Source organism: Mus caroli, unplaced genomic scaffold (assembly GCF_978045245.1).
Source record: "Mus caroli unplaced genomic scaffold, Mus_caroli_1 scaffold_1, whole genome shotgun sequence".
Classification (NCBI taxonomy): Eukaryota; Metazoa; Chordata; class Mammalia; order Rodentia; family Muridae; genus Mus; species Mus caroli.
Window position 1 is genome coordinate 9,043,398 of NW_028227256.1, and position 27,511 is coordinate 9,070,908.

Sequence of the window (27,511 nt, forward strand, 5' to 3'; positions counted from 1 at the left end):
AGTCCACAATCTTCAGGTCACATCTACTCAGCCCAGCATCTTCTGAAATGAGGAGTTCAGACTGCTGACTGGGAATTAATCAAACTTTATCAAACAGACTTACACATATCTTTGTGGATCTGAACCAAGTGACCCTATAAATTCACACATGGGCTAATTCAAGCAAAAGATTTTCTGTTTTGTGTTTAGACGTAGGAATCTGAGAAGAGGGGAATTTTGGGGTCAACTGGTGGGAGCCATTTTGGGGTTCCATGAGTCCATGGTGCTGACAGCTACACAATGCCATTTCTGCATGGTCTTGTGGAGGTTCAGGAAGCATGTGACCTTTGACATGGTGGTGATAACAGACACACCGAGGAAAACAGTCTGCTGTTTTTTAAACTTATAATAATTAAGTGGGAAGATTTTCAAGCTAAAAGTTGAACTCTGGCCTTTCAGTTATTGGTCTCTAAATGGTATTCAAAGATGTTTGCCTGAAGAGTTCCTTTTATTTGGATAAATTAATTCTTTTGCAATGAATTGATTTTGATAGATATTAGTAGAAGTTTAACAGGAGTGAATGGCCTTTCCTATGATTGAAGATAAACACAGTGTGGACCCTTGTGTCCCTGTGTGCATCGAGGCAGCTGAGGATGTCTCTCAACAGGTGGCTGGTGGCACAAGGGTGCCTGGCTCTGAAACACTGGGATCTGTAGAATTTCTGAAGCTCAAAGCACTGAGTCCTCTACCCACCTGCCATAGTGAAATTGACAGATTGATGGACCGAGGCAGGTGAGGTAAGTGTTGTGAGTACTCTCATGTGACCCTCCTTAGGGTCTTCTAAAGAACTCCAATGCAGACTCTGCAGGGATGTGAGATAGAAAACCGGCCATTCTAATCCCTGAAAGAATTCTGGGATATCTGTCTGTTCCATATACACGTAAAGGTAAGAAACTTCTATTTACTTTTTTGAAACGGGTCTTGCTTTGTAAGCCAGACTGGTATGAAATTCTACCTCATCCTGCTGAGTGATGGGATTAGGCTCATGCTGCAGTTAAAAACAAAAAAACAAAACACACACACAAAATTAAAAAATCTTTCTTCAGTTTGTGTCTGGTGAAGGAAAAGAAGTGGTGGCATGCCTAAAAACCAGAAGGAAAAGAATGAATATCATGAAAGAAAGGAATCACCAGGTACCAGGGAACTAGGAAAGAAGGGTTGTATTTCAACTTGAAACACTGTAATTTGTGCCTTGCAATCTGTGCAACATTGATGAGAAAGTCAACTAGAAAGTGATACATTGTATGTGTTCTACTTTTATATTTTGTGAATTATTCATTTATTATAAGCTTTTATAATTTAATCAGCATACAAGACTCATGAAAGCCGTGGATCCAGTTCTCTGGAGAACAACCATCTCCTTTCTTTACTGAGGATGAGGAATGATATGTGACTTGACAGAAGGAGGTTCCATAGTCCGGAAAGAACCACCACGCTGTCTGAGAAAGGCACAATCTCTCCAGTGAGAAGTGGACCGCTCAGCTGTATCTCACTTCTGAGAGGAAACAAAGCACTTTCCATATTTCTGACTTTACGACTTCATCCAGAACAAGTCTGAGATCGTTCAGGAACTGCACTGAAGGGGCATGTTTTATAAGGTGTGTGAAATGTGGAAACAGAACATATGGTTTGTGAGCTGGAACAAATTATTGAAATGAATGAAAAATGCTTTGATTTATGGTAGAAAGTACGTTTTCACAGGGAAGGTCCCAGGCTGTTCCCAGATCCCTCCTTTTAGTCTGAAAATCGGTTCCTATAAATAGCTGAAATATGAGAGAATAGAGTCCATTTCAGAGTGTTTGTGTATCTACTCCACTTATCTTTATGTTTCCCTATAATCTTTCAGTGTCTAGACATGTTCTCTTCAGTAAATTAGAGTAGAAGTTAACTTCTACTTGGAAAACATGTGAAATGATGTGAATTGGATGAAAAATGTGTTCCTAATTAAAAATTCATTCATGAAATTCTATACAGCATGCTTGTAACATAAATAGCTGCTTGTTTTAATTTTCTCAAGTTAAACTAAATTAAAATGAATCTCAGTAAAACTAAGGCTGTGAAATACTTATGTATTTTATGTGGATAGTATGTAGATGCAGTAAAACAACCAGAATGGCACGCACAGGGCTCTGACTCCAAGCATCTCTAAGTTGCATCTGCTTCCCAGATAGATGTAATTGCTTGAATTGGTGCTGTCACCATCTAGTGACAAGGAAGCTCTTTGGTGGTCATTGTTGACTGTCTTACTCCAAGTTTCCCTTCCCTGACTTTGTTTATATAAGGTTAGCAGAATTACCTCTCTTTATCCTTTAGTTTACTTTCTATATTGCCAGAATATCTGAGACACATTCAAATTTTTTAATCAGAATTTTTCAGATGTAATATGACCTTATAAATTTCAATTTACCTTCACAAATCTGTATTTGCCTCTATTCTAAAAAGAAATTTTCATTATTGTTTGGCAGGTTTTTTAGAGCACAGATCTATAAATGTACAAAAATGAGCTGGTTGTGCATGTGTGTGTGTGTGTGTATGTGTGTGTGTGTGTGTATGTATGTATATATACATATACATAGATAGGTTATATTTTCCTTTAAACTCATATGTCACAATTAGCTATCAACTCTCAAAGGGTATTTATATCCAGGGTGGAGATTATTTCTAAATATAAATACATCTTAAATCCCCAAAGAATTGGCAATAATGTTGGCTTTGTTACTCACTGGTAATGGACCTTTAGTGAGATCTTTTAGACTACGTTAGCAGTCAATTACATCTCATCCAAATGAGCTTACCCTTGCCTGACATCCACTCTTATGATCACTGAGATGACTGACTGGAACAGTTAGGTCTTGGTAGGAGAAAAATACTCACAGAACAGTAACAGAGATGGGTTTATTATTTTGTAGAATGAATGTTTCCTAGGTATTCATTCCAGTTTTTATTTTAAACATGAACAAGGTTTCAATAACTATGGCTAGAGTTGGGTCTCTGTGCTTTGAACTGGCATTGAAAACAGCTCCAAGAGGCTGGCAGAAAGAGTCTTGATGAATTCATGGCTTCCACTTTACATGGCAGTCATCAGTGACACATATGCAAGGACACGTGGCTTGTGCTCACTGTTTCTACTATAAAGTACATTCTGTATGAAGCACTATTGTTATATTGTATAAGAGTATTTGTTTGCTGGAGGTAATTGTCTGTGGATGTCAAGTTCAAAGGATTACCAAAAATAGCATTACCCCATGAAGACCAAATGATGATAAAGAAGGAACTCGTGAATTTACAATGTTTGAATATTTCTGAGTCTCTCTTATCCAGATACAGAGAGCTTTTACAGCCATGGGTAAATTCCCGTATGACTCAGGGATAAGATGGCCCATGCTCTCAGGTGCATCATGGGTCATTGATTGTTCTGAAGGCACTGGAGTGGAGATATTTGATTCAACCCTAGAGCAGTGGTTTTCTAGATGTGTTGTGCTAACCAATAGCATCATTGTTACCTACCTACATAGAAACACAAAGTCCTTGGGCCCCATCCCAGACTATTAAATCAAAGTATTTGAGGCTGAGAACTTTCTACATGTGGTTTTGAAAGACTCCAGGTAGTTCTGATGTGTTTAATTTTGAGAACCACCACATGGCAGTCCTGCCATCCATCAAGAGGTAGTTAAGTGCCAGCCAGTATGTGTGTTAAGTACACAAATGATCAGAAAACATTGCCTGTATGTAGAACCACAGCTTAACTTTTTCAGATAGCCAAGGTAGCCTTCCTTTCTTCTCATGATAATTTAGCTTTGGTCATAACATAGCAATGAGAAGTCCAAGACAGATTTGATTTTTGTTCTGGGCCTCTTATCTCTCTGAAGGCTAAATGACAGATATTCTTGAATTCTACTAACTCTGCCCAAATCTCAGAAGGAAAAAAAATCTATGAGGTACAGTCTTCTTAGTTTTTCCTATCCTTTTTTCACAAAAGAGCCATCTCTGGATATACATTGCAAAAGTATCTAGATAATGTATACCTGAGTGCAAGGTATAAAAAAAGAAGAAACACCTTGTCTATCTAGTGAGATATTAGCAAATATATGTCAATCAACTGCAAACAAACAAACAAATAAATAAATACCCCCAAAACAACACCCTACCACCAACAACAAATTATCCCTATTTTGCTGCATTGCTATTTTCTGTGGTGTAAATTCTCTCATTGATTTAAAATTGTCAAATGCAGCACAAGCATGATTTGTGCAGGGAAAGGTAACATATAATTGGCACTTTCCAGGCTATTTCAGTTGAATTTGGTGTAGTCCAGGCTTTATTCCAGTTCCTGGCATAGGGTACTCTGAAAATAAGTATTCAATCAATGAAGGAGGGTAGGTAGATCAATGAGAACCTTTTTCCAGTTCTGCTGAAGCCACTGAGTCTCATTGGTATGGAAGCATGGCAGCCATCTATTCAATTGCACGTTTTGGTTTACATTCTTGTCCGGTCTTGAGAAATAAACAGTTGACATCAAATTGTGTAAACATTGGTCACATAATGAAAGACAGCCATAATCTTGTAAATAAGTATAATTTAAGTATTTCAACTCATCCTCAAGTAATTTGGCACATATTAATTAATAGGATGATTGGATACACTTTCAAAGGAGAGAGGATCCATACGCCAACATGTTCCAGTGTTAGAACTTGTCTCTGACAAGTTGGAGAGGCTGCCATTCATAGACAGGACACTATTTCCCCCTTTGCGGTTTTTATTAAGGACACAAATTTGTTATGAAACTCACTATGTAATAAAGCCCTAGTCCATTCATTTAGTGCTACAAATCGCCTATGTGTAAAGGACTTACTTTAATTTTTCATTAGTAAATATTAAGAAAAAAATTAAGTCTTCCTTTTGAAAGTGTTCCCCTAATTATAAGGATGGTTATTTATTTATAAGTATGTTGATAATAAATTCTTATTTCTGAAGCAGTCTTGTACCCTTACTTGAAAAGAAAAGTTAGACGATATTTTTCCCCCTTCTTGGAGTAAAGCTAATTTTTTGAGGGAATTTCAAAACACCTCTTTGACTACAAAGCTTTTGTTAACTTCTCTGCAATTAGATAATAGAAATCCCAACTATTCTTCCTTTCCCTTCTGGGCTCTTCACTTTTTAAATGCTCACTGTAGGTGTTCATGTTCACTGGTATTTTCTTTCAACAATTCCTGTAAGTTATCCTTTCTTTGTGCCTAAGTAAGAGTTTGCAAAACTTTACCCCCTTATTCTTCCATTAAATACCGACAAGGAACAGTGGTGTGATGCATGCTAATCGGCAGGACCTCCCTGTGGGAATCTGTGCTAGAAGACTGGTTCACATTGAAGGCAGACAGTGCTGTTGACACTGGCTGTCAAAAAGGCTTCAGGTCTTTGAAAGGAAATCTTAATCTTCTTTATTCATGTGTGAACAGGTCCAGGCCCCCATCCCAGGACTCTTATGCATTGACTGTTTAAACTGCAGGTTGCTAGGCTTTGGGGGAGAGTCTGTTTGCCTGTGTCTAGTCCCCTGCAAATGGATGGGGACTGAAAATTAAAATCTGTCTGACACAGACCGGAGCTTTTCTGTCTCTGTTTGAAGAGACATGGCAACCTAGGAAGGAATGAAAAGGAATTTTATTGAACGCAAAACCACTCAATGTTTAAATGTTGGATGCAGGGACTGAATGGTAATTTGGGGTAATGGTGGATTGTTTATAGACAGTGGGACGGCTGTCAATCAAATCACAAAAGCAAAATTTGTGTCAGAGGAAGAAAAGTGCCTTTCTAAGTGACTGAAAGCTTGCTTCCTGTTAACATGCTCAACTCCACAAATGAAAGTTTTGTTTGTTTGTTTTCCAGAAGTTTGCAAGTACAAAAATTTCATAATAACAGAGACACCTTACTTACCTAGGTGGTACAATTTCAAGCTAAATTACATCCAAACCACATTTTATATGATTCCCGCTTGCATCACACCCCTGTGGCAGTGTTGCATTTGTTTCCATGCTTTTTTATAACCAGGAAACCAAAGACATGAAGATTTAATCATCAACTGAAAAACATCAAAGGTATATGAGACAAAAGGCAATGTTTTTAAATGCAATATAAAACCTCAAGATTTTATTTTGAGGACAATCTTTTTCAAAGGATCTGAATTTTTTCAAGTTACTCTTTCAGATGAAACATTTCTATCACTGATAGTGTTCATATAAAATGGAAGAACATTAGCAGTGAGAAAATTGCTTTTCAAAATAAATCTCGGGCTGGTGAGATGGCTCAGTGGGTAAGAACACCCGACTGCTCTTCCAAAGGTCCAGAGTTCAACTCCCAGCAACCACATGGTGGCTCACAACCATCCATAACGAGATCTTGTGCCCTCTTCTGAAGTGTCTGAAGACAGCTACAGTGTACTTACATATAATAAATAAATAAATTTAAAAAAAAAAACAAAAATAAATCTCTACTCTTTTCCTAGATAAAGCTTAAAGCATGAAGTAATAATATATAATAATATGACGAATATACATGAATGCATACATGTAGTGAATGGTCTCTTCTGCTCCCTCATTTAGCATAAAAAAGTAAATTATGGTTTGAAAAATCATCAAACAGCTCTATATTCCAAAAGATCCTTTAGTTTTCGAAGTATTTCTTAGATCTCTGTCTGCAGCAAGTGATTTTCTGTAAGTGAAGATGGTAGAAAACTTGCCCAGGAGAGATGTATATTGCTGGAGCTGGCTGGGGAGTTACTGCATATTCTCTTTGTAAAATTAAGTCCAGCTCCCTTTTGGATTCTCACCCTGAGCTGTCAAAGACTATAAGGATGTGAGTTCTGCCCTTTATGGGGTGGGGGTGGGGGGTGAGGATGGGGAAGAAGAACTAAAGACATGTTCATCAAAGCTTCTCCAGTCAGTTTTCATTTTGAGAAGTGGCATACATACTACTCATTCTGAATAATTTAAGTCATAATCACAAGACTCCTTTGGGATTGAGAGAATGGCAGCTTAGATTACAGTAAGATTTATTACCATGGCCAAGGCAAATTTGTCATGACTTCTCTTTCGGTAGTTTGTTAGATATCAGAAACTTAGGGCACCAGAGACTGCACACTTACTTTATAATCAACAGCCCATTAAACCAAGGTCTGGAACTGAAGAATTCCAATCACTAGGCAGAGGAGTGTGACTCTTAAAGTTTGGAAAGTATGACATTCCAAACTGCTGAGAAGATAATTAATAATAATTATGTTATCTTTGTTCTAACAGCCTATCTTAGAGTTTCTTTTGCTTTGAGGAAACACCATGAGACACACCATGACAAAAAAGCAAGTTGCCAAGGAAAGGGTTTATTTGGCTTATGTTTTCATATTTCATTTCATCATCACAGGAAGTCAGATCAGGAATTCAAGTAGGGCAGGAACCTGGAGGCAGGAGTTGACTGTGCTGCTTTCTGGCTTGCTCCTCCATAGCTTGCTCAGACTGCTTTCTTATGGAACCCAGGACCTCCAGCCTAGGGATGGCATTACCCACAGTGGGCTTCCCCCTCAACACACACACACACACACACACACACACACACACACACACACTGATTACTAATTAAGAAAAAGGCTTACAACTAGATTTTATGGAGACATTTTCTCAACTAGGCTTCTCTCCTCTAATTTGTGTCAAGTTGATATGAAACTAGCCAGTACAAAGCCCCACATCTTATACTAACTCTTATATAGAGTAATACACTTTCAGACAAAGAGCAAGGATTTACACATGTTCCCTTCTCAGGGGGGGGGGGTCAGTCCAAATGGGGAGAGCTTCACATTCTATAGACTTTATATACAGCAAAGGCCCACCTAAAATGTAGATCAGCACAATGGTACCCTTGGCCTTCGTCCACCCTTACCTCTTGGGAGCACAAATCAATGGCCTTTCTCTACACAAAAGATGGACGGGCTGAGAAAGAAATTAGAAAAACAACACCCTTCACAATAGTTCCAAATAATATAAAATACCTTGGCGTGATCCTAACTAAGGAAGTGAAAGATCTGTATGCTAACAACTTCAAGTCTCTGAAGAAAGAAATCAAGGAAGATCTCAGAAGATGGAAAGATCTCCCATGCTCATGGATAGGCAGGATTAATATAGTCAAAATGGCTATCCTGCCGAAAGCAATCCACATATTCAATGAAATCTCCATCAAAATTCCAACTCAGTTCTTCACTGAGATAGAAAGAGCAATTTGCAAATTCATCTGGAATAAGAAAAAACCTAGGATAGCAGAAACTATTCTCAACAATAAAAGAACCTCTGGTGGAATCACCATGCCTGACCTAAAGCTGTACTACAGAGCAATTTTGATAAAAAACTGTATGGTACTGGTACAGCTACAGACATGTAGATAAATGGAATAAAATTGAAGACCCAGAAATAAATCCACACACTTCATCTTTGACCAAGGAGCTAAAACCATCCAGTGGAAGAAAGACAGCATTTTCAACAAATGGTGCTGGCACAACTGGTGGTTATCATGTAGAAGAATGCGAATTGATCCATTCCTATCTCCTTGTACAAAGCTCAAGTCTAAGTGGCTCAAAGACCTCCACATAAAACCAGAGACACTGAAATTAATAGAGGAGAAAGTAGGGAAAAGCCTCGAAGATATGGGCACAGGGGGGAAATTCCTAAACAGATCAGCAACGGCTTGTGCTATAAGATCAAGAATTGAGAAATGGGACCTCATAAGATTGCAAAGCTTCTGTAAGGCAAAAGATACTGTTAATAAGACAAAAAGGCCACCAAGAGGTTGGAAAATGATTTTACCAATCCTTTTTTTTGTAATAAATTCTATATATCTTCTATACTGTGTTTTGTCTCAGCTTAATTTTTTGAACCGTCCATAAGACCAGTGAGATGATGATATTAAAGCAAGATGCCAGTCTTTTGATAAAATTCCCATCCCTATATAACATACCAGGGAAATTTTCTGCCTTCTAGCCTTTTGGAGCATAATAGATAACTGCAAAAGCTTCATGGGAAGAAGGTAGTCATGAGCCTGGGGTGAGGAAGCAAAGGAGGCAGAACACATTGGGGTACTATGGTTACCTTGTGCATCCATTCAAATTACTGGAAAATTGAATAACATTTGTTCACTAATGGACAAAACATCAGGGGAGAGCTAAAGTCATAGAACTGTGATGGGTCACACTCCCCACTTTGTTGTAGATTGCCCTGATGCTGTTTGTATTTTAATGCTGGTTCCACTTTTCCAGGAGGAGCTGCCTAAGACGAGGAGTGAATCAGGTGACTTCTTGTGAACCTTCTCCCCACTTTAACTTGTAAAATAAAGGCTAGAGTTGGTGATTGGTCAGTGGAAGGGAACGTAGAGCTGAAAAGTGTTAGGGAGAAGGAGGAAAAGGAGAGAAGAGAGGACAATGGAGGAGGAGGGGGGAGGAGGAGGAGGAGGAGGAGGAGGGAAAAATGGAGCAGAACCACGTGTCCTGGAGAAATCTGCAAGTGATAAGGGATCTCCTATATGAGGAATAGAGCAGTGTAGTGGTAGATCTGCCAATCTAGGTGTGCAACTTGTATTGATATAAATTAAGTTGTGCTTTCTTTGCACGGGCTTATTTGGGTTGGAGATTTACCACATCACTTGAAGAAGGATAGTAGTCAAAACCCTGGTCCTTTCTGTCTCCTACCCACTATCAGAGTTTCTCTTTGAGCAAACCTTGGCTCCTCAAGAACCTTATTTTATATAGCTCTGAACCTTGGGCCTTCGTATTGTCCTCCTTGTGCCCCTGTCTCCTGCTTTCAACAAGGGCCCCCTTAAGTTATATGGAGATAATTCCCTAGTCTCCATATCTGATATTCGACATCAAGTCAAATTCCACAACAATGTTCCTGTCTCGGTAAATCTCTAACCCAAATATGCCCCGGGAATGAAAACACAACTCAATTAATATGATACATGCTAGGCGCCGAGATTGGACAGATCTATCTTTATATTACCATCTTCCACATCTATCTATCTTAGAACTTGCTGTTTCTCCAGGCCATGTGTTTCTGCTCCACTTTTCTTCTTCCTCCTCCTCTGTGTCCTCCTCTCCCTCTTATATTTTCTCCTTCTCTCCTCCACCTTCAGATCCACCTTCCCTTTTATCTGCCCAATCATCAGATCTCTATTATTTTACAAATTAAGGTGGGAAGTAGGTTTACAGGAAATCACCTGAGTGCTGACTCATTCGGTGTTCAAAGGAATTAACATCAAATATAATTAACCCCAGGGCTATCCACAATATCTTCCCATGATGTTTGATAACCTTCAGCAAACAAACAAAGAAACAATAAATAAATAAATAAAACAAAAACAAACAAACAAGTAAACAAGAAACCGTTAATTCAAATTTTGAAGAGTCATCCTTGCTCTATCTACTTACCCTCCCTACACTGAGCCCCTGGTTGCCAATATCCACTTGATCTTGTTGCATTTGTAATGCAGCTGGCTGCTGCTCAGAGTGCTGTACTACTTCCTCACTGAAAGCTACTTTTACTCTTGCACTGCTTTCTCCCTGATTCTCTCTTCTTTTAGTACCACCCTTATTACTATCTCCAGCAATTTTCCCATGGAAAGAGGCAGAAATGACATCTGTTTTCACTGATAGAATTGTTGTTCTGTTACACAGCTTCTAAAATGAAGGTAGCTTCCTAAACAATGCCTCAATACACATGGGAATATGACCATAGACATTACCAGAATCAGAATCATGAAGAACCAATAAGCCTTTTCCTTCCTCCATAGCTGCTTTTCAGTCCCAGGTTAAAAGAAGTTAATTCCTTTTGCATACCGATTTCCTTAGGAGCTCAGAACAGTGGAGTTGCCATGTCATCATGGTTGGCATTTCAGATTATTAACTTTGGGTACCTTATAGTTACTAAATCACCTTAAGCTTCCAGGAGGCAAGGAATGAATGTAAATAATATTAATACCGCAATAAGAATGTGGACTCCCTGGGAATTAAAAGGAAATTGTTTAAATTCCAGAAAACAAAAGGGTTCTTGAGGTGTAGATTTGTCTGCAGGGTGCTGGGCAGACATTGGTGGTGTTTAACTCAACTGCTGTTATTCAATTTCCTTGTTCCAGCTTCACCCTATATCCTTCTGGTGTCCCAGCTGCTGCCATTCATTGACCCCTTGAAATCATAATTCATTCTGTCATTATAGGAGACCAAGACATGCTTGCTGCTTTGGTCTGGAAAACCATCTTGTCTGTTTTCCAGAGCCATTTTGCTGATATTTATGGCCTTCTCTCATCTATCTCCACTTTCAAGAAAATTAAAAGTTTTGGAGTGATATGATCACCTAATTTACTCAGATTTTCTAAATTTTATGGAATAGTTATTAATCAACCTTTAAACATAAACTGAACATTTGAAATTGTCTACAGCATGACCACTTAATTTATTTCATTTTACAAGTTTCTTTTCCTGTCTTAAATGTTCCAAAGGTGAGTGAGTACTTCAGGACAGAAATTAAAAATCAAAATCCCTAAATTACAAATGCTAAAAAATATTATCTATCTATCTATCTATCTATCTATCTATCTATCTATCTATCTATCTATCTACCTACCTACCTACCTATCTATCATCTATCTATCTGTCTATCTAATATATCTAGGGATAGATAGATCTATGTGTTTCAAATCAAATACAAGTGTTTTTTTAAAAACTGAAATGAGTTTTGTATTTCAAAATTCTCTAATAAATTTTAAGCAAAATAGTAGTGCCATTGCTCATGGATCTGTTGATATATTGGTCTGTCCTTCTCACCTCTGGCCCCACTCTCAATCAGAATGTTCAAAACCAGGAAGAGGCTACAGAGCAGGAATAGCCCATCATGGCTGCTTCACCCAGCTATTTATCTAGCTGTTTATAGGCTTCTAATTTTGTAACATCTCTTCTGAAGGCTTCTTTCCATCATTTTCCCCAGCACCTCATGATTCTTCTGACTTTGTCTGTCTTTACCCTCACTGGGAATTTCCTTAAAGCATTACTAATAAGTATGCTGATTTTGACATAGCCCTGCAACAGGTGCTCACATGGTTAGATGGTGCTTGTTTGAGAAAGGACAACATTATTTTTGTTTTCAGACTCAGCTGACCTGTGCATCATCCATAGAGAGGTACTGCTAATTACCTACTTGTCAATGAGAAAAACAAAGAGTAAGTGACTGGTTTCCAGCTCAAACCCTCAGTGATTAACTCTTCTCTACATGAAGTTTCACAGATTTTTTTTACCTTATTATTTATTTAGTCATAATTAGCTAATTATTTAAATGTTGAAGTATCATCTTAAAATTGTAATTTTCATTTTTAGCCTGTGTAACTCCTCCTCCCTGCAAGGGCTGCTTTAAGCTTAAAATGCAATGGTGTGGCAAGTAATCTGTGGTTGGCGCCAACTTTCTGGTTTTGCTCTCTCTACCACCAGATGCTTGTAATAGTTAGGTGAACTTTGGAAATTGGCTTTTAAGCAGTAGTTCCCAGTCTTCATACCACTGCAATGCTGAGACTCTATAGTTCCTCATGTTGTGGTGACCCCCAACCATAAGATGATTTTTGTTGCAACTTCATAACTGTAATTTTGTTAGTTTTGATTCATAATGTAAATATTTATTAGAATTAGAGGTCTGCCAAAAGGGTTGCAACCCACAGGATGAAAACCACTGTTTTAGTGTATAATGCTGTTTGGGTGGGAATCTCTACCCACGATTCCCTTAACCATGAGACGTTCCTTAGGCTATTGGTAAAGATAAACCAGTTCCATGGTACTTATCCTCTAGAGATCATAGAATCCAGCAGATACAGGGTCCATCTCCATATATTAGATGCTGAGGTATTTTATGAGCTGCCAGGTGAGTTTAATATACAGCCGTAGATGTACTTGCGAGCTATGAATTTAAACTTCAGGGAAAAAAAATGTATTCTCATTGTCTACATTCTACCCAGCACCCACGAAGAGAACTTGTCTCTTCTAGGACATAGTTGCCTTTCAGTGACATGTGATTATGTTCACTATCAAAGAGGATATGAACTCCATATCCTAAAGCATCTGCATTCAGACCACTCCCTGTGTAAACATGCCATTTTTTTCTCCTTCTCTTAGTTTTCCTCCTCCCCCTTTTTGCCAGTTACTCCCCTTTGTTGGTTTGTTTTGTTTTGTGTCTTGAGATTAATCACATTGTGTTTAACCAAGCTTGGCTTCAAACTCTCAACTTTATGCCAAGTGCAAGGATTAGACCTCTGCATGATCATGCTTGACTTGTATGTTTTAAATCTACATTTGAATAACTGTCATGCTGGGTATCAAAATAAATGATAGAAATATAGTAACCATATTGTATCTCTATTCTACCTTAATTCCATAAAAATAAGTGTAAAACTGTGACTCCTTGAATTAATGACAATAACACAATGCTCCTTTATATTGCTGGTGCTATGAAGGCAAACGAGGCTGACCTCAGAAATATAGATCTGCATCACTGTTGTCTTCTAGAAAGTAAGTGAGACAGAGGAGAAGGCATCAGTCTCATTTTTAGCTGCAGGGACAGACCAAGAGGTAGTATTCTAATAAAAATAACAATGAACGCCAAAGAAACTCATTGGTGTCAAGTATCCTTCCAGATAATCTTGCTCACTAATGAAAGTAATTGTGATTAATTGAGCAGGAAGGCAAAGGGGGGATTTTTTCATGCTGCAGTGACCATCCTGGAAATGATAAATGAGTGAAAACTCTATTTTATGTAACAAGGCATCCTCCAGATGATACTTTAATTAGAGAGTAAGGACCAGTTGAAGATCTGTGCTGTTTATTGATCCCAAGGCACATTTAAAGTATCTCAAACAAAGACAAAAGATAAAAGGCTATGTCACCCTACATAATCTTTTCCATATAGTCCTAGGCTGAACATTATTATTAAAGAATATGCATTCTTGGCAGGCTTGGAAGTAGATTGATCATTACTTTGTAGACAGTCGAAGTGAATGTTTAAATGCATGCTTTGGCCAAAGCCTCAAGAGAGGATTCATAGTTCATCATACTTGGAAAAACCTAGGAAGAAAACAGAACAAGTGATCCATTATGTTCAAAGGCAAAATGGGAATCAGCATTCCCTGAAAGGCTACTCCATTTCATGGAGAGATCTGGCTGCTGGTCCCATTGACATTAATACAAAGAGAATAAATCTAAGCAATGAGATGCCTGGGCAAGCACTGTCTGGGAAAATAGGCACAAGATACTCATGTTAGGAGCAGCTCTGTGTTGTCCTCTCCCCAACCCCATCTATTCTTCACATACATCTCTTCATGTAAGAATAAAACTTGGAGCTGGGCGTGGTGTCGAACGCCTTTAATCTCAGCACTTGGGAGGCAGAGGCAGGCAGATTTCTGAGTTCGAGGCCAGCCTGGTCTACAGAGTGAGTTCCAGGACAGCAAGGGCTGCACAGAGAAACCCTGTCTCGAAAAAACAAAACAGAATAAAACTTGGGGCCTATTTAAAGATAAATGGGTTTATACTAAAGTCAGGCCAAGCTTGACCTAGGAGGCACCTGCTTAGCTTAGCATCAGGAGAAGCTTTTTGTGGGTGGGCCACAGCACACACACACACACACACACACACACATACACACTAGCCACCAAGAAGTTCACAACATTTTAAGCAATGCTATACATTACCAGGTGCTTTTATGACAACCACAGACCTAAACATTGATTGAACTAATCCCTCTGATCCATGAGCCTTTTCAGGCAGCTTAAGCTGCAGTGGCAACCTGTTCCTTTCTGATAAAGGCTAATTGTTCTTCCTTTGTGAACCCAGTGCACCTTGCTACCTGATATGGGGATATTATTTGCCAGCTATCTGGTTTATGCCTTTAACCAAATACAAAAGAACTGCTTATTTATAAAAATAAAAAGCATTGAATGGCCTCTGCCACTCTTCTCCAATTTAAAGAATGAGGAAGGATTGGGTGACTTGTTCTGTGAAGGGCTCTAAGTGACTAAGTCTCCTAGGATTTCCTTTCAGGCTGCTATATAGCTGAACAAAATTCCTTGAAACTTTTTAAAATACTGTGATCAACTCTTCCAGCCTTAGACAAGGCATTGATGAGGAAGAAATCTCTTTCTTATTTTTTAAATCAACTAACCACAAACTGAAAAAAATCTACTATAGGAAAAATGTGAACTTGTTATTCGAAATTTAGCAATGTTGAACTGGTTCCATGTATCAGCCCTTCATGTCTCTTTTTTTGTTTTGTTTTGTTTTGTTTGTTTTTTGTTTTTGTTGTTTTGTTTTTTGAGACAGGGTTTCTCTGTGTAGCTCTGGGTGTCCTGGAACTCACTCTGTAGACCAGGCTGACCTCGAACTCAGAAATCCGCCTGCCTCTGCCTCCCGAGTGATGGGATTAAAGGCATGCGCCACCACCTCTTATTCAAGAGTTTTATATGTATTCTCTCTCTCTCTCTCTCTCTCTCTCTCTCTCTCTCTCTCTCTCTCTCTCTCTCTCTCTCTCTCCCTCCCTCCCTCTCTCCCTCCCTCCCTCCCTCCCTCCCTCGCTCCTTCCCTCCCTCCCTCCTTCCCTCCCTCCCTCCTTCCAAACTACAATTCACGATTCCGCAGGACATACCTGATTCCATGACTACATTTCAGAGTTCTAGCTTTTTTTTAAAAAAAATATATATAGCCTATTGGCTAAAGAAGTGGTTCAATGGTAGAGAGCTAACCTAGTATGTGAAGTCATGGTTTCAGTCCTAATCCTAACCCCAGCTAAAAATGATGCTCAAAATTTTATAGTACTACTGAATAGTAAATGCAGAGGGTCCTTGGAGTGCATGCTCTAGTCTATTAGTAAAATTGAAAAGAACAATGTTTTTGTTCCAATGGTAATAAAAACAAAATAAGATGAACCAAATTTCTGGATTATTAAAAACCTCTCATCATTTTAGAAGAAGTAAAACACAGTTATCAATCACGGGTCAGAGTGAGATTTTCATGAGGTGGATTATTGTTGGCAAGATATATTCATTTCAAGATGCATGAATCACAGAGAGATTTAGCTTCTATAAGGTAAGTAAAAGCAAAGAAGGGAAATTTAATGAGATCATGAATTTAAGTCAAGGAACAAAGATCTAGAAAAAAGAATCGGGTGAACTGAAATCTTTTGGGTTCTGGAAGACAAAGGGCCATTATCTACAGTTCCAGTAGCCACTGTTTATGCTCATGGGTTCCCAGGTACAGGCACCCGGCACAAGATAACAATTACATCCGTTTATTTCTACTGCAAAGAATAAATCGTGCTATTATGTTCTCCTCATAATGTAGAATGATGAGGGTCTATGATCTTTCAGTGCAAACTACAGCAAACCTGCGAACCCTGCTTAACCTCACTTTGACACACTTACAGGTCATTTTCTCACATTATTTGTCACTGACAGCTCAGAGATCTTAATCTCTATCACAAGAAGTTGGAAATGTCTATTTTCTTAAGCCAAGGATTTGTTCCTACTAAAGCCTAAATGTTTCAAATCAACCATTTTTTCTCTCAATGATTTGTGGTTTTCTTTTAGTGTTCCGGATGAATCCCACCGGAACTGTAAAAAGTCACCAAAGTATTCACATGCATGCATCTTCTGAACTCTTGTATTATCTTCATTTTCAATCTAAGAAACAAAATATAATAGGAGAGGGTTCATAAATTCTGATACTTCACCATTTTGACCATCATTCACTGGTGGAATCTTCTTCAATATAAGAGACATGTTACCTCTGGTCTCTAGGAAGCTTGTGCAGGCAGCAGAAGAAGCTGGGGCAGAGTTTATGTCCTTCCAGAACCATGGAGGCTCATTCTCCCTGGCTTTGGCAACTTTTCCAAGAGAAGTTGCCAATGTTTAGTGGTGAATACTCATTTTCCTTTTGAGGTGAGCCATACCGAGTTTTATTTATTGGATAGAAAATGAAAATATACTTTCATGGTCATGTTCTAAGTGGGTCCTAAAATCTAAAAGTAATGAATCTGAGAAAATGATTGGTATTGGGAGAGGGTTGACAGGGATAGAAGGAGACAAGAGTGTGAGGGATAATTATAACATATCTCATCCACGTATGAAATTGTCAAAGAGCAAAATTAATCAATGTTACATTCCTCTATTGTGGCCACAGAAAGTTCTTAAGCTTTGTCTTGGTGGTATGTGTAGCATTAACTCAATGAACCACTGTGGCATAGAAAACTTTAATACATGTAAACCAGAGTTGACATCCTCCACAGTTACAGTTATTATACATACATACATACATACATACATACATGCATACATACATATATACATACATACATGTGTATTTGTTTATGTATATTCTGAATTACAGATTTTGTTTCCTTATTTTTTCTGTTACCTATCTTTATTTGTTTTATTCTCCCATAGCTGCCATAGTAAAGTACCACAAACTTAAGTGGTGGAAAATAAAATTAACAGACTAGAGAGATGGTTCTGAGATTCAGAGCAAATACTGCCCTGGAAGAGGACCAGAGTGACTGTGATCCTAGCACCAAAGATGCACAGCCATGAGTCCTGTTGAGAAAATGGCCATGCTATAGAAAGCAATCTACAGACATGATGCAGATATCATCAAAATTCCAATAACATTCTTCAAAGAATAGTTAAGAAAATATAGAACTTCTTTTATAGTCCATAGAAACCTCTCATAATTACTATAATCAAGAAAACACACAAATAAAAAATAACAAATTACAAGTAGGGAAAGGAACATAAATGTTGTTGTTGGAAATGTAAGCCAGTGCAGCTACTGGAAAAGTCATTATGATTCTCCCCCAATCTAACAATATGAAAGCATAATAATGCTAAATCGTCTTGGGTATATAAAAAAGAATCAGAGATTGCATTCAATATAGACAGGTGCATGTGTAATCCCATGTTTATGATGATGGCATATGCCACAGATAAGTCTTTGAGTCAATGAGAATTAGGTTAAAAATTACAGATATGCATATGTATTATGAAATATTCAGTTATAAAGAATGATTAAACAACTTTCTTTGTGGGAAAATATATGGATCATGTTAAGCAATAAGCCAGACTCGGGAGGAGAAATGTTACATTTTCTCTTATATTTGTGACATAATTGTTCATCTTGGTTATCAACTTGATTCGTTCTATAATAAATTAAAAGTCAAACTGTCGGGTGCAGTGTTTGACAATTCTCTTTATCATGTCATTTGAAGTGGCAAGACACACTCTAAATTTAAGGAACATCTTTCAGTGGCAACCCAGATGAAAGGAAGACCACATCTTTTTCCTTCACTCTCACTGGCAAGTGGATGTACATTGCATCTACTGAGTTGCTGTTGCCTCACTCTGTAACTGATATCAGAACCCAGCTTCTTTGGGCTTCAAACCTACTGAAGACCAGTGGCTCTCCAGGCATATTTTAGGCACTTTATAGAACTTTGATACCACTTAGACATCCAGTTCCATGGACTGTGCTGCCACTATGTTTTTAGCCTCCAGTATAAGACATTGCTGTATTACTCAGACTATATCATGTAAACCAATGTAGTAAATTCCATTTAAATATATTTTCAATCCTGACTAATATGTAATCTAGTAAGAAAGATATATGTGAAATTCGAAGGGAGCTGTAATAACGGGACTGGAGGGATTTAAGGGAAGAGTGGATTATGGGATGCATTTGATATGTGAATGTAATAAAATCACATTATATACATGTATGAAAATGTCATGAGTAAGTCCATTATTTTGTATAAGTAGCATATATTTTCAGGCTCAACACATCTACCTGAAAATATTTGAACTTGTTTTTTCTATCTGCATTTGTAGCATTCCTCAATTCACCTCTGTGTTTTTTTTTTCTTAAAAGTACCTTTATATGTTATACAAGGCTTTGAAGATTTTTTAAAATTAATCATTCCATTCATTTACATCTTAAATAATATCCCACTTCCTGGTTATCACCCCATCCCACATCTGCCCTCCCCACTCCCTTTTGCCTATATGAGAGTGCTCCCTCACCCACCCAAACACTCATGCCCCACCACTCCAGCATCTCCCTACTCTAGGGCATCCAACCTCCCTGGGACCAAAGTCCTCCTGTCCTGTTGCTGTTGGGCAAGGCCATCCTCTGCTACATATGTATCTGGAGCCATGGATCCTCTAGATACACTCCTTGTTTAGTGGTCTAGACTTTGGGAGAACTGGGTGGTCAGGCCAGCCCATGTTGTTGTTCTAATGGGGTTGCAATACCCCTCTGCAATTCCAGTTTTTCTGCCAGCACCCTCAACAGGTTCCTTGAGTTCAGTCTTATGGTTGGCTCCAAGCATCCACATCTGCATTGGTCAGTTGCTGGCCGGACCTCCCCAGGAACTGTCATACATGGTTCCTGTCCACGAGTGCCTCTTTACCACAGCAACAGTGTTGGGTTTGGTATCTGCAGATAAGATGTGTCCCCAGGTGGGGCCATCAGTGGTTTCTCCTTCCTTCTGTCTCTGTTCTAATTTTTGTCCCTGTTCTTTCTTTGTACAGGAACATTTCTGGGTTAAAAAAAACTTTGAGACAGGTGGGTGGCCCCATTCCATGACCAGGGGCCGTGCCCATCCACTGGAGGTGGTCTTCACAGGTTCTATCTCTCACTTCTCTGCTCATTACAGCTAAAGTCTAATTTCCTGACCCTCTGTATATCTCTCAAATCTCCTACAGTTTCTGATACTGTCAACAGTATTTCCTCCTCTTTCTTTCTCCCTCCTGGGCCCCACTCTTATTCCACCTCCCACAATTGTCCAGTTTCCCCCTCAATGCAGCTTTAAAGCATTTACCTCATGGTCTTCCTTCCTTCTACTCTCAATATGGTCTGTAGGTTGTATCATAGGTATTGTATCCACTTATTAGTGATACCATGTGTGTTCTTTTGTGTCTGGATTACCTCACTCAGGATGATATTTTCTAGATCCATCCATTTGCCCACGAATGAAGTTGTTTGTTTGTTTCCCAAGACAGGGTTTCTCTGTATAGACCTGGCTGTCCTGGAACTCATTCTGTAGACCAGGCTGGCCTCAAACTCAGAAATCCACCTGCCTCTGCCTCCCAAGTGCTGGGATTAAAAGCGTGTGCCACCACCACCCTGTGAAGCCGTTGTTTTTAACCACTGCATAGTACTCCATTGTGTATATACACCACATTTTCTGTATCCATTCTGTTGCAGGACATCTGGGTTGTTTCCAGCTTCTGGTTATTATAAATAAGGCTACTATGAACATAGTGGAGCATGTGTCCTGGTTATATGTGGGAACATCTTTTGGGTATATACCTAGGAGTGGTATAGCTGGGTTTTCAGGTAGAACTATTTCCAATTTTCTCAGAAATTGCCAAAATGATTTCCAAATGGTTTTACTAGCTTGCAGTCCCACCAGCAATGGAGGAGTGTTCCTCTTTCTCCACATCCTCACCAATATCTGCTCTCATCGGAGTTTTTGATCTTAGCCATTCTGACTGGTGTGAGGTAGAATCTCAGGGTTGTTTTGATTTGCATTTCTCTGATGACTAAAGATGTTAAACATTCTTCAGGTGCTTCTCATCCATTTAGTATTCCTCAGTTGATAATTCTTTGTTTAGCTCTGTCTCCCATTTTTAATAGGCTTATTTGGTTCTCTAGAGTCTACCTTCTTAAATTCCTTGTAAAATTTGTATATTAGCCATCTGTCAGATGTTGGGTTCTAAAGATCTTTTCCCAATCTGTGGGTTGATGTTTTGTCATATTGGTAGTGTTCCTTGCTTTACAGGGAGTTCTTTATGTTCTTCTTAAAGTCCTCTATCATCTTCATGAAATGAGAGTTTAGATCTGAATCTTGTCTGAATCTTGTCTTGAAGGGTGTGCTGGTGTATCCAGGACTTGCTGTGGTGGGAGTACTGGGTTCTGATGTTGCTATGTCAAATTGTTTTCTGTTTCTTATGTTCATTTGCCTCTTGCCATCTAGTTATCTCTGGTGTTATCTGGCCTCCCTGTCTCTGACTGGAGCCTGTCCTTCCTGTGAGCCTGTGAGCCTTCTATCCTGTGATCCTGTGATCCTGGGGAGTTGAGCTGTAACTGGGGTGTGGGTTATGTGGGGTTGGGTTCCACACCTGGTCTCTACTCCTGGCTGACACAGGCAGGAACCAGAAACCGGGTAGGTCATCTCTGTTTTTATAAATTTCTTTATGAAAACCAAAGCTCTGTGAAATTGCTATTGTTGTGATTAAACTTGAAGAAACTAAAGTTTATTTGTAAACAAAAGAAGAAAAATAAACTGTAATTCAGAATAATTTGGAAATTAATAAAAGATAGGTTAATCCCCATGGCAACCCACAGAGGACTGGGTACTGAGCAAGCTCCACGTGGTCACGTGATAAGCCCTATGTATTTTCAAAGAGCATGAAAAGTATCTAAGATGTAAAGGTAATGGTTCCCCAGGTCATTTGAAGAGGACAGGAATACTCCCTGGGATTCATTTCTACTGGGTTTGAAAAAGTTCAGTTTGAGTATTTCCATTCCTTGGCTTCAAGAGCTATGATGAATTTTAAAAAAAAAAATGATTTTGACTCCTTGTTCATATAAATTTCTGAAAACCTTACACTGGAAGATATTTGTTGTGGGTTCAGTTTGTCACAGCAGAAAATATCTTAGATGAAAAGGTTTCTTAGCTTTGGGCTAGTACCAGTCATGGATGCTGTTTCAATGATGCTTTTAGACTACTTTTTATGCTTGTGAATTTAATCTCTGGTGCTGCTGACTTCTACATTGTTCTTTGGAAGCTTAGTAATTTTTTAAATATTTTGAGCTAAAATGCCAGTACATCAGTAGATTGTTTATGAGCTGATGGAAAACATCTATCTATATGATTAATAAAAAAGTAAATTGACTAAGTATATACCTAATAACGTAATTGTGAAAAAGGAAGTTGTAGCATAAGTTTCTGATTGATGAGGAGGTAGGTTTTGGCTTTGTTACAACCCATGAGACCTTTTAATAGTATTATCTCACATGGATGTGGTGAAAACTGAATTAAATTACATGGAGAGATATATTGAGCATCGAATTCAAAATTTACTATTTGCTGTCAGTTACTATATCAACAAAAGGAGATTAAAACAATGCACAACATAGGAAAATAGGCATGCGTTGATATAATTCATTCTTACATGTTGACCTAGTCTTTATCAGAAGGTCTTTGTCATAACTATTCAATACTGTTGTTGTAAACATGAAAGTAACCATAGACAGTTTATAAATAAAATGCCTATCTTAGCATGTCTATATATTACAAAGCTTATGTATACTGCAGTTTGAATTTTATATGACTTTGTGTTATGACATATTTTCTTTTGTTTTATTTTCAGTGGCTTAAAGTATAAAAGCATTCATATTCTCACTTGCCAAACCATTACAGCATTATTATAACTCCAGGATCTGTGGAGACTAGATTTATTTATTGTTGATAATGGGTAATTGCTATTGAGGTTATCACACTCCTGCAGTATTTGACATGTTCCAGATCCCATAACAGCATCAACACAATATCATTTACCTCTCTCAGAAAAAATATAACATAGATATTTCTTGTTGACAGTTGATTAAATTAAATTATACTGGCTGAGTAATACTTCCACATTATGGTTCAAATGACTCTGTGGCTAATGTGTTGAATGCTTATTCTCCAAACGGTGGTGATATTTTGAGGTACAGTTAAAATTTAACAGGTAGTGCTGGTTTGGAGGGCAATACCTGGTATGTTAGTTCATCCTGTTCTCCACAGGGTAAATAGACTTCCCATCCACATGCTTCCAGGATAAGACTATAAGATAATCAACTTCATCATGGGCCCAGAAACAATGGAGCCAAAGAAAATGGACTGAAATCTCTGAAACCATGAGCCAAAAATGTTATTCCCTTCCTTAAGATATTCTCCTTGATACTTTGGTTAAGATGATGAAGAGCTAGCATCTGTTTCTTACATTCTGGAAAGTACTCTGCTAGGTGGAAGAGATGGTTGTACATGTGATCATATACTCAGAGGAAAAATACTGTGGAGATGGTAGATAAACTATCAAAATAAAATACAAACCCATATATCCTTAGAGTCTGTGATAAACTCTGTAATGGGAATAGGAAAATTAATAAGATAGTGACAGTCACTCCCCCACATAAACTCTTTGAACAGAATATTCAAGGAATATTCTAAAGTGGCATCAGATCAGATATTCAAAGACTAGAATGAATCAGCTTTATGGAGACTCTGAACATGCATCTGGAGGTACTACATGTTTAAAAACAAAACCAGTTTGAATAAGACAGGAAATAGAGAGAGAGAGAGAGTGGAAAAAGTGGAGCTTTAGAACTATGCAGTGTGATTTATATGCTCCAGTAACACATAGCAGTGCATTTGCTTTTTTTTTATTACAAATACAATGGGGAGCCTTTAAAGTGCTTTTAGGAGATACTTACTGCTGAATCATTTTTACAGGTCAGATTTAGACACCAAGACACCACTAAGGAAGCAACACCAGCAATCCTTGAGGAAATAATGATGGTTTGAACAAGGTTAGCAACAGAAATAGCAGATGAGTAAATGGCTCTAAAAATAGAACTTGAGGCTGTGCCAATGCCTGGCAAATACAGATGTGGATGCTCACAGTCATCTATTGGATGGAAAACAGGGCCCCCAGTGGAGGAGCTAGAGAAAGTACCCAAGGATATAAAAGGTTCCTCCTATAGGAGGAACAACAGTATGAACTAACCAGTACTCCCCCCCCCCCCAGAACTGTGTCTCTAGTTGCATATGTAGCAGAGGATGGCCTAGTCGGCCATCATTGGGAGGAGAGGCCTTGGTCTTGTGAAGATTATATGCCCCAGTATAGGGGAATGCCAGGGCCAGGAAGTGGGAGTGGGTGGGTTGGGGAGCAGGGTGGGGGAGGGTATAGGGGGCTTTGGGGATAGCATTTGAAATGTAAATGAAGAAAATATCTAATAAAAAAGAAAGAAAACAACTAGAGTTTGAGCATAACACTCAGACATAAAGAAGAAGTATTTACTGACAGTGAATATTGGGTAATGAATAAAAGAAAGGATTGACCTGCAGATCTCAGCTTTATAAATTTAAAGGGACTGTGGCTTAGTTTATTGATGTGCTGAGTATATTGAAATTTAGAATAAAAAATATTTTATTTTGGAAGTAATATTAAAGATAGAAATTATAGATTTATTTACATATTGAAGTACCAGAAGACCATAATATTTTGAAATGAAAAAGTTTTGCTCTTAAAATATAACCATAGCCAGGCAGTGGTGGTGCGCACCTTTAATCCCAGCACTTGGGAGGCAGAGGCAGGCAGATTTCTGAGTTCGAGGCCAGCCTGGTCTACAGAGTGAGTTCCAGGACAGCCAGGGCTACACAGAGAAACCCTGTCTCAAAACAAAACAAACAAACAAACAAACAAACAAACAAACTATAACCATGACTTAGAAGATACTACTAATATTAAATGAGGTATATGGAAAATAAGGCAATTATAAGACATGTAAACTGTGAGTCTTTGATAAGTTCTTGCAAATCTAGTAAAATAGTGATATAACAAAATGCTTCATATTTAAAATGTCATTAAGAGATGTTTGCACTATAACCTATAAGTAAAATAGATTCAACTATCAGTAAATTAAAATTTTGTTAAAATAAATTACAATTTATAATATTGATAATTAAGAAATTTAGAATTTCATAATAATATGGGGTCCAACTGATGCAAAGCTATATCTATATCTATCTATATGTATGAATATATATATGCATATATTGAAAAGATAGCCCTATATCTACATATCATATATGTTAATATATAATGTATATAGCCATATATCTATATAACATACATATGTGTACATATCATATATATAGCATATATATATTTCAAATTGTCATATATACATATGCTATATATATAATATATATGTATGGCTATGTAAAAGATCATTCACATGTACTTTCACATTTATGTTCATATTCATATACATTCCTGCTCACCAAAGTTCCCAGTAAAAATGTGCTATTTGTTTAAGTCATGGGCACTAGTTAATAAGGAAATTGAAAGAGATCTAATTTATAGCCAGTTCTATGTGTTGTCTGCATCTTTACATGAAATTTAAAAGAGATTTTGTTATTTATGTAAATTACTCTTTACAATTAACTTCCTAATTAATGTTCATGCCTCTATTTTACTTCCATTGTTGACACCTATTTTCTGTTTCATATTTGAACTTCCAAACAAGGTTTACCCTCAACATATTTAACCAGATTTTTATGTGTTTTAATACTGCAACTTCTTATAGGAAATGATTTTTTATAGCTTTTTGAAATAATCTTAAGAATTGTGAAGTCCCCAGGGCCAAATTCCAGTAGCAAATAAGATTAAAACTATTTCATTTCTGTTTTTTTATATACATTTGCCAAAGAAGTAAACCCTAGCCAGCTGAGATTTATTAAAGGTCAGTCAACATTCATGCACTCCCAGATGTGTATGTAGGCATTTCATCCTTGGTGTCACATTTACACAATTCCTGTATCCCTCTGAGACCCATGACAGCTGAAGAGCACATTTATAGAAGAATAAATTTCAAACATAAGCTAACAAATGAGCTAAGAAACAGTGCCCATGTGTATTATGGACCATCAAGCCAAAGAAAGATGGAAACTCACAAGAAGGCATCTTAAGATTGTTTTTTAGTATATATCTATCTATATCTATCTATATATCTACATATATATTAATCTATATGATACATTTTAGTAGATATAAAGCTAGAAACACATATTTCGTTTCTATTGAAATGGCATGTCTTGCTAGCAAACACAAATTTACTACAAACTTTGCCACACCTTAATTGTATCTTAATTTTCTAAACCTTATTCCTTAAAAACTTGCAAATAAATTAAAACATTACACATCAAAGTTAATCAGATCCCATACCAATGTAACTCAGTGAATGCCTATACAATTAAACTAGTTATTAAAATTTGAGCTTCACATTAAATTATACATTTTCACTATTTACTATATCCACCACCACAAACAAACAAATAAACAAATATCCATAGCCGTATTAGAATTAAGAAAAGAAAAGCCTTAAATCCTTTTTCATAACCCTTGCCAATCATGTGAATCCTATTATGCATGTTGTAATCTTTAAAATTAGATTTATGCATTTGAGTTTGTGTGTGTGTGTGTGTTTTGCCTGCATGTATGTGTGGGTACAAAATTTGTATTTGCTGCCCACAGATGTAAGAGGAGGGAAATGGATCTCCTGGGACTGAAATTGAAAATGGTTGTGAACCGATATGTGGGTTCTGGGAGTCTACCTAGGTCTTTTGCTACAACAAGTATTTACTCCTAGTCACTGAGCTATCTCTGCAGAGCCCCCTTTCTTCATGTTATATTCCATCCACATGAATATCTGTTTACATATATACATATATTATTGGTTATTTGGGTCTTGGTTCTGCATATGAAAGAGAACTTTTTTTCTCTTCTGGGGTAGTGTGACTTTACTTAATATTATATATTAAAAACATTTTCTACAAAATGTTTAACTTTATTTTTTTCTTTAGGGATGAGTAGTATTCCATTATATACATATACCAAATTTTCATTATCCATTCATCTGTTTGTTGGACAACTAGGTTAACTCCAATTCATTGCTGTAATGAATAAACCACTAATACCATGATATGCCATATATCTCTGTCATAGAATGCAGAGTTCTCTGGGTATATACTAAAAGTAAAAGAACTGGACCATATGGTGATTTTAATTTTAATACTTTAGAAGTCTCCAAATTATTTTCCACAGCACCTGCATTATTTTGTACCTCCCACAAACAGCAAATACAGGCTCCATTTTTTCCACCCTCTCCAACTTTTGTGGTCATATTTGTTGATGACAGTCATTTTGATTGTGGAGCAGTAATGTCTCAAAGTACTTTTAATTGGCATATGCTTGGTGGGTATCTTAATTTATGTATCACTATTTGTGAATTAAAGAGTCTGTTTTATTTTCTCCTCAGGTTGCTAAAAATTATAATATATTATTCAAAACTTTAAACTATATCTAATTATATATATATGTATATATATAATTACAATTGCTTCAAGCTGTTTTTATTTTAGAAAAATTAACAGAAACAGGAAATTAACATATGTAGTCTTTGTATCTTTGTATTAATATATATTATTAATATACTTACATATATACACACATATATACATATAGATAGATAGATAGGTAGATAGATAGATAGATAGATAGATAGATAGATAGATAGATAGATAGATAGATAGATATAGGTATA

General features: G+C 37.4%; 1 pseudogene; it reads left to right on the plus strand.

Moving 5' to 3' along the window:
* Positions 1-559: 559 nt before the first annotated feature.
* LOC110312210 (ADP/ATP translocase 2 pseudogene) overlaps positions 560-27,511 on the plus strand; it is a 70,322-nt pseudogene continuing 43,370 nt past the window's right edge.